We start from the raw sequence: 8,692 nt of genomic DNA, 5'->3' as shown, positions 1-8,692 counted from the left end.
AAAGCTTTCTCATTTCCAATGGCACTTGAAATACATTGAATTTCAAGGATGTTAAAAATTGTAAGGATTGCTATTTTAACAGCATGGGTTTTTCCTTTTATTTCAGAGACTGAATGTTGAAAATCATGAACAAAGAACAGAGCTGCATGAGAAGTTAGCTACCATTGGTTTAATATTAGCCTAATAGGTGAACAGAAATCTTAATCCAAATTTCTCTGTCTGGGCTTTTATCTTTCCGTGGTCTCTTTCTGATGAAATTGCATCCTGTTCCTTTCTGTGGCCGTCAGATCATTCTTTGTAACTTTTAAGTGGTGGAAAAAGGAAATCCTTATTGCTTCAAACAGCTCTTCCTATTCATGAGGACCTACAATATAATTTCCTAAAATACAATCTGACAAGGCCATTTGTCTATGAAATGCAGCTGGAAGTGGTTTCACAACTGGAATTACAAAGCCTGATTCCAACCAGCCATTGTCTGTGTCTTGCCCAAAGGGTATCAGCAAAGCCCTTCCCCAAAGCACAATCGTGATGTCCAAAGGGAGAACAATGACCTGTGCCACGTGAATTCTGCTCAAACGTCAGAAGCATAAATAGTGGTTGTTTCAAAGAGGATTTTCAGCTAAAATGTCAAAACTGCAAAGGTCAAATATAAGGAGGTTCTGGCCTTATGTAATGTAAAAACTGACTCACTTTTTTAAGAGCTGTAGGAATTAAATAACAAATTCAGCTATATATAAAACTATATTTTCTTCCTTGCTTTCTTGATGGTATGCACTATTACTAATTTCACCTACACTGCTATTAAATAGGGATATTTTTCACTGTCCAGGTGTGAGTATTTACATGGTGATAAATTTCCAAGTACAAAGATGAGCCAATTTAATTTTTTTGAAGTTTTCATTCTAATTTAATACATTCTGAATTAATTCACACTTTGAGTTCTGAAATTGTTTTTAAGGTTTTGCTTGATTCTTAAGTACTTTCAGGCACTTGAGAAAACATAGCTCAGAAAAGTCAACAGTGCTCTATTTCTGAAACTCACAAGTTGACCTCAGTGATCTTAATTTAGCAATCAACTTTTGTAAGAACTGCAGTTTAATTTAACAATATCACAGGATCCTGTTAGGGATTGGATGTTAGGGGCTGCAGTGGACCTCCAAAGATCATTGGGTCCAACCCCCCTGCTAGAGCAGGACCATAGAATCTAGCGCAGGTCATACAGGAATGCATCCAGACGGGTCTGGGAAGTCTCCAGAGAAGGAGACTCCATAACCTGCTTGGGGAGCCTGTCCCAGTGTTCTGTGACCTTCATGGTAAGGAAAGTCTTCCTCATATAGTTTACAACTTTATAGGCAAATCAGACATTAAAATGCTGGCTTGGTGGAATATGACAGAAAAATAAGTGGGAGTGCTTTTGACCCAATAAGTTTTGAATTCAAATCAAAATATGTAGGCCTTAGTCTTGTTGAAAATCAGAGTTATCTGACCTCCATTATTATTTAATGTCAATCAAACATTAAAACTTCTCATAGGATGATAAATGGTTTGGTTTTGCAAAGGATATTTTAGTTCACTAGATGCAAAGACAAGCAATGGAAATCTCAATGTGCTTACTGTCCTGCACCCCTGCTGTCCTCTGTGGCCACCCTAAGGCTGTAGTACCCCATAGAAGTCAACTGCAAGATTAATCTCTGCTGAGCATCTCTACTAGAGAGCAAGGATCTCATAATTACCTGGAGTACACAAAGGTTTACTTCTAACTTGAGGCTTTGTATTTCAAGACACTTTGGGACATGATCTAGCAGTCATGGAGGTGTTGGGTGGAAGGTTGGATTTGATGATCTTACAGTTTTTTTCCAATCTTATTGATTTTATGATTCTGTGATTTTAAGTATTAGGTTACAGCTTTTTTGTTGTTGTTTGTGTGTACTAGAGTTTTCTTTCAAACTCTCTATTTGCTTTAAACCTAGCTGTGTATTTAATTCAGTGCCTAGATTTCTCACTATCCCTCAGGAGCTTTCTCAAGTGACTTCTTTTCTTCTGTTGCTGGACAAGAAGGAAAATCTGACCATTTCTTTTGTAAACACATCAAGTTGTAGTACAGTAAAACTTGAATAGCACAGCCAAATCTTCCAGACATACTTTCCCTCTTTACTTTTACTGATCCTTCTTTCTGCTCCTTCACATCACAGATAAGCAGTGATGTTTCTGAATGCTTCTTCTATCAGTAGAGATAATCTTCATACATCAGCTTTGAGGCTTTCCATTTAGTTTAAGACATGTTTGGCTCAAATATAAACTAATGTAAATTTTATAGTACACTTTGTCCACACCAATCGATGTAGCTTTTTTGGACAGATATGATACCACTGCAGATCAACACTGTTAGCACCAGAGCTTTCCTTAATCTTTTTTTGGACTCTGTCTCCTGACATTTTAGTTGATGTTCAATGTCTGTGTTGCCACTTCAAAGTTCTCATAATAAAAAGACATATCTTAGATTCTTGCACAGTTTGTCTAATATGCTTTATTCACAAAGGAAAAATAGTTCTATACTGCTCAAGAGCAGCCTGTGGGAGGCTTCTCAGCTGCTGGTGATTCACAGAATCACAGAAGAGACCTTTAAGATCATGGAGTCCAACTCTTAACCCAGCACTGCCAGATCACCATTAAACTATGTCCCTCAGCACCACATTTTCATGGCTTTAAAACCACTCTAGGGATAGAAACTCCCTCCCTGACCTTGGGCAGCCTAGGCCAGGCCTTGACAACTCTCAGGGGAAAGAAATTGTTCCTCATGTCCAACTTAAACCTCCCCTGAGGCTACTTGAGGCTGTTTCTTCTTGTCCTATCACTCGTTCCTTGGGAGAAGAGGCTGACCCCCACCTGGCTGCAACCTCCTTTCAGTGAGTTGTAGAGAGCAATGAGGTCTTCCCTTGGCCACCTTTTCCCCTGAACAATAGCAGGTCCCTCAGCCACTTGTCACAAAACCTGTGCTCTAGATCCTTTACCAGCTTCACCGCCTCATGACCAGATCTGCAGCACTGATGGCGCTGAGCCTATCGGGGAGGCTGGATACGGAGTGAGTGAGGAAGCACAATGGTGCTGGTGAACCTGCCCCAATTAGAGTTAGACTGCCTGTCCAGCAGGGTGGTGAGATACCTGAGCAATCCACACTGCCACCACCCTGTGACCCATCCCCAAAGCTCCTGGCATAACATGGACTTTGTGGTCTCTGGCTACAGACAGCTGTCAGAAGGGCTCCCAAAGCTGCCCAAAACCCTACTACGAAAGCTGAGAAAGAATTTCCATTAAAAAAATTCAGGTGAATGCTTCTGTTGTCTAGGAGCCAAAACTAAATCTTTCCAGGTATCTTTGATTATTTTACCTTAATAAAGTCTTGAAGTTGCCAGTTACAATTTTAAGTGCAAAGTAAATAACCACTCAGAACAGTAATGTTCCTTTATTAGGACTAATCTGTTTGCAATTATGAGAAAGTAAATAGAGATTTCAGAAAATACACACCAGTAATTTCCACCTGCATCAGTAAATTCAGCTGAATGCCAAATACCTGGGTTTCAGCACCTACATGTTTCCAGGATGTTTTTCAGAGGGCAAATGAAAACTAATTTAAAATACATTACAAAAATAACACATGTTTTAATTCCACACACCACACACCCCCCCCCCCCCCCCCCCATTTTAATTTATGTCTATACACTACTGCAGCATAAATGAAAAGAGTTTAGTGAGGAAAGTGGATGGACAGCACTCAGGGAAGAAAGGGAAAGTGGTTTTTATGAATTTTATTATCACCTCAGCATTACACTTAGTGAGAGTTTTAGTCATGTCTAAAAATATTAAAAATATATAATAAAATGTAAGGATAATTACATCCTGAGTGACTCTAATAGGTTTTCCTCAGTCAAACTAGGATTAGGAGTGTAATAGTAAAGATAGCAAATCTGTTTCCACTATATGCTGAATTTTATAGTGTTAGATTACCTGTTGTTACTCTGAACATTGCCATGTGTGTTTAATGGCTAACTCTCCTGTTTGGAAAGTCCAATGCTGACTTGTCTTGCACAAGGTATCAATTGTGGCTCCTGTAATGGCGTTTCTCGCAAGTGGTAAAATGAAACATAGAGCATTTTGCTACAAGATATTCAAATGTTTTCCATCAGACTGGAAATGTGATGTGACTGTAGTTCACCAAATTATTGTGTGTGTTCCATCTGTTGGATGGGAAAACAATAGAGTGAGTGCTTGTACTGGTTTAAGGTGACTGGCCTCACTAGAATGGAAGAGGGATGGGGGATGGGGCAACCTCTACTCCCACAAGTGGTTCAGTGCAAGCTCGATCATTATTCTGCATGACAGGAAGAGGCTGGCTGTGGCTTGTGAGACTTGAATTATATTCCATAGCTTGTAAAGTTTCCTCTTTTAGGTTTTCTGATCTTTCTTTTCCCCCTGGCTTCTGGGCAGGCATGTGTTCTTTATTCCGGTCCTTTGGTTTTGCAGGTGTGAGTCATTCACGCTTTGTCTGCTCCTCTGTTGCTGCATATGACTGTATTCTTGGTTTTATTTTGTGTAATCTGCTATCACTGTAATAAAGTAGTAAGTTGTCCTTATCTCAATTTACAACTCTGCCTCCTGGGTCCTTTTCCTCCTTGGCCAGCCCAAGGGGTGCAGGGAATGAGAAAGGAGAACTCCTTCTGCTGTGAGTGGACTGCTGGGGCTCAGCTGCCAGCTGAGTTAAAACAAAGACAGTGCTATGAAGAGGAAGAGAGCAAAGATATGAAGTCAAAAGAAAGAAAAATAATGATATAAAAAAATTTTCTTTATTGTATGCTTTTGAGCTAATGGCTGTTTTACAGGGAAAGAGGTTACACAACTCAACTCTCCTCCTTTTGTGCAGAAGTAAAATAAAGGCTAGGTAGTGAATGGCCAGTGTTCAGATATTTTTGCTTCTGTCTATTCCCTACCTATTTCCTTCTAATGGTAGACCTTCCCCTGCACGTAACAGAGCTGGTTAGAGGGTGGCTGTAAAGGTATGTGTGAAAAAAAGCTGGTGAGGATTTAGTCAAAAGAGTGAAAAATTGCTCAACCCCTGTAATGACAGCTAATACTTTACCTGTGCATGGGAGGAAATAGAAAATCTCACCAGGAGTGTATGATTTTCATGATGGCTACACAGAGGTTGTGGAGACACATTGGGCACATTTCTTCTGTATAAACTTTTGTAAACCTTGAATTTGGAGTTTCCTTTATGATATGACTTACAGGTTTAATGTTGCCTGGATTGTTGTCATTTTATTGTCCAGAACCATATGAAGGATTGTTGTTTTATGAGCCAAGCCCATATGAAGCTTAATTATGTTAGATTATTTACTCTTCTTGAGGATTAAATCAACAACCTCTCTCCCCCAATGCAAAAATTATAGCTAGTATAGCAGAAATATTGCATTTTAATTTCTTCTCTATCTACACACAGTTTTAGACTATCGAATGTAATAGATGCACAATCAGCATAGCTCAGCTAACTGAAACACAGTGAGGATCAGCAACCCTTACTCTTCACTGTTACTGCATCTGATTGAAGAATCCTTTGCTATTGCTGGAGGAAAACCCCAGAAATTAATAAATAAATAAATAAATAAATCTGAGTTTTTGCAACATCAAAGAGAAAAGTCTGTATTCATGAAATGCAACAAGTGGCCAGGAGACTGCCAAGAGCCATGACACTTCCATCTGCTTTAACTTTATCTAACTGTGACTTTTATATAACTTTTTACTCTAGCATCTATACTTTGTTTTGATGACTATCTGTGTACCAAGAAATAAACCTCAAACCAACCAACAAACAAACAAACAAAACCCCCAAAACATCAGCATGCCTTCATACACAGTTAGAGATGATTACTAGTGAAAGACAACACTAATGGCAGGGAGGAAAAAGGTTAAAAATAAGAAGACTTTCAGGCAGGAACAAAGGTACAAGCATTTGCTTTGAACATGGAAGCCTCACAAGCAGCCCTGCCAGTATATCCCAGGTGTAGGCCACATGAGCTGGAGAAAGAATGTGGTTGTGAGGAGCTTGATGACAGGTTTGGGTTTGTTCTGAACTCTTCCCAGGATGCCCTGGTGCATCTGTTATGTGTTTGCAAAAGCTTTGACTCTTTCTTTTCTCCTTTCTTTTTTTTCTTCATAAAGTTATTTAAACAAATTTAAGCAAATGCCAAAACCATTATCACAACAGAAGTGCAGAAACTATTTCAGAGAAGGAGAAGCAGTCTTGGCCATAAAGTGGCAGCACCAGCTCTCCCTTAGAGCTTCTCTAATGGCACTGCTCTGTGAGTCTTCTGTTTTCAAGAAAAATCAGCACCAGAGGAATTGCTTGATAACTCACTTGTGTGTGGTAAGAAAAGGCTCTCCTGAAACACAGCATTCCAGTGGCTCTGGGAGTGTACATTTTCTGCTACAAGTCAGCTGAGAGCAGGGAGGGTGCACTAAGCAGGTGTGCCTAAGTCTGAGGTCCACCACAGCTTCCTCCCAGAAACACACAGTGGTTTTCCTCAGAGACATACTGGGCTGCATGGGGCACTGGTGTAGTTCAAGACTTGTCTTCCTACAGAGTTAAAACAAAGCCAGGCCTCCTGCCCAAGGTCTATACCTCCATACATCCACCACATCACTCAGATACTAGGTATTAGAGTCAGACAGAAAAGATAAGTTTACAACCTATACATATGGTTGCATTTTCCATCCATTTTCATCTGGCAAGAAATCTTGCTAGTTCTATCAAACAAGAATAGCAACCAACATTATTTATATCCTCCACCTGCTAGATATCAAGCAAATTGCCAGTGAGGGCTGGGTCATGGTCAGAATGTTACTGTACTTAAGAAAAAAGTTAGACATGGGATACAGAAATAATTTGTTCATCTCATGTTAAGAGTACTAATTGTTCCTGAATGCAGGACAATAAGAAACAGTGAGAAAGATGGAGGAAGAAACAAAAAAGGAAAATGAGAGCTTGCTTGGATTTTACTGAGTATTTTATTTCAGGAGTCCAGTTGTACAGAAATGAACAGCTATGAATTAAAATGTTCATAAATCATCTTTTCAAAATCCCACATAAGTGTTGAAGTTTTTACAATCTTAAAAGGAAACAAAACCCAAACAAAACCAACTCCCAAATCTAGGTCTCACTCAAAAACCTACAAAGACCAAAGGCAGAGCTCTTTGTGCAGTTGGTTGAGGGCAATGTTAACAGTAGCTTGTCTGGGTCCATGCTCATTGCCCTGGAACAGCAAATATCTGCTCTCCATGTCAAAGAGAACCTTGGCAGGTGTTTTGGGTTGGATTGTTTTGGGGTTTTTTTGTTTGGTTTGCTGAATTGGTTTGGTTTGGGGTTTTTTTTTGAGAGCAGTATTATGCTGTGGCAATACCATCCACTGTGTCTTGCAAAAAACAAGGTTCTGAACTCTCCATGGCAGGTTTTTCTGTCTTTCATGATCTTCAGAAATTTGTGCAGCCAAAGCAGAGAGGAAGCAAGTTCAGGTCTATGCAATTGCTGATGTTGGTTTCTTGCCTCAAATAGCAGGATCGAAGAGAATCATCTGTTCCTCAGATGTTTTTATTTATTATTTTGTGCAACAAAATTCCAAGCTAATCTCCAGTAACAACAAAGTTTTATTATAAAGGAGATTAACTGCTTTTAAAACTCAAAGTGATTGCTGAACGGTGTTGGTTCAAAGAACCACTGGATGTTTCTGGACTTCGGCTCTCAACATCTAACTCTTGCAAAGGTAGAAGCTTCTGACTTTAGGATTGCACCAAACTGAAAAATAAGCCAGTGTATGGTTACGTATCATGGTGGTCCACAACTTTGTTTGTTCAAGAGTCTCTATTTTGCTGAAGAAAACAAGCAAGGCAATGTAAATGATCATCCTAGAATGGAAAGGCTTCAGTTATTGAGTCTGGGGGCCTTCAATTTGGCCACCAGCCAGGAGAAAGCAGAGAGAAGAAACAGTTGCTAGAATGGGAGAGCAGAGGGGCCTGTGGAAAGAAGCAGCCAGCCAGCCATGCAGGTCTTTGCATTACTGTTTTCATTGTGTTTTTGAAATGTAGACTGTTGTGACATCTTTGAAGAAAGCTGTGCTTTGGAAATGACACTTAGTACTTCATTCTCAGGATGGGAACTGAGCCTCTTCTTGATCCACAGGACACAGAAGTTCAGGTCCATCATGGGGGACCTCTCTTCTGTCCTTTTCTACTCTGTCTCCTTACATGATCATGGTTGTGTGGCTTCTAGTAGTCAAAATCCACATGAAATGATGCTTCACAGAGTTCTCATGTGCGAAACTGTTATGAGTAATCTGACCAGATCTCTAATTTTTGTCAGAAGACAGAAGCATAGCAACTGGTAAAGGCAAGGCCATTTGCCCCTTAGATTTGTAAGGTGGAGTCTGCACATAAATATTTGCAGTGGGGTTTTAATAAAATACTTTCCTGCTTGTTTATAAGTGGAGATGAAGCCAGACCTTTATACAACAAACCTTAAGACTGTGCTGAAGCAGAAAGTTCTATTTGTCTTCTCTCCTTCATCCTTTCTTTCAACGACCTGGAATTATTCATAGTCCCCATTCTATACTGGACTAATTTTTCTTTTTCATGTGCTTAAAAAAAT

The sequence above is a fragment of the Pogoniulus pusillus genome, chromosome 12 (assembly GCF_015220805.1).
Source record: "Pogoniulus pusillus isolate bPogPus1 chromosome 12, bPogPus1.pri, whole genome shotgun sequence".
NCBI lineage: Eukaryota > Metazoa > Chordata > Aves > Piciformes > Lybiidae > Pogoniulus > Pogoniulus pusillus.
This window is presented reverse-complemented; position numbering follows the sequence as displayed.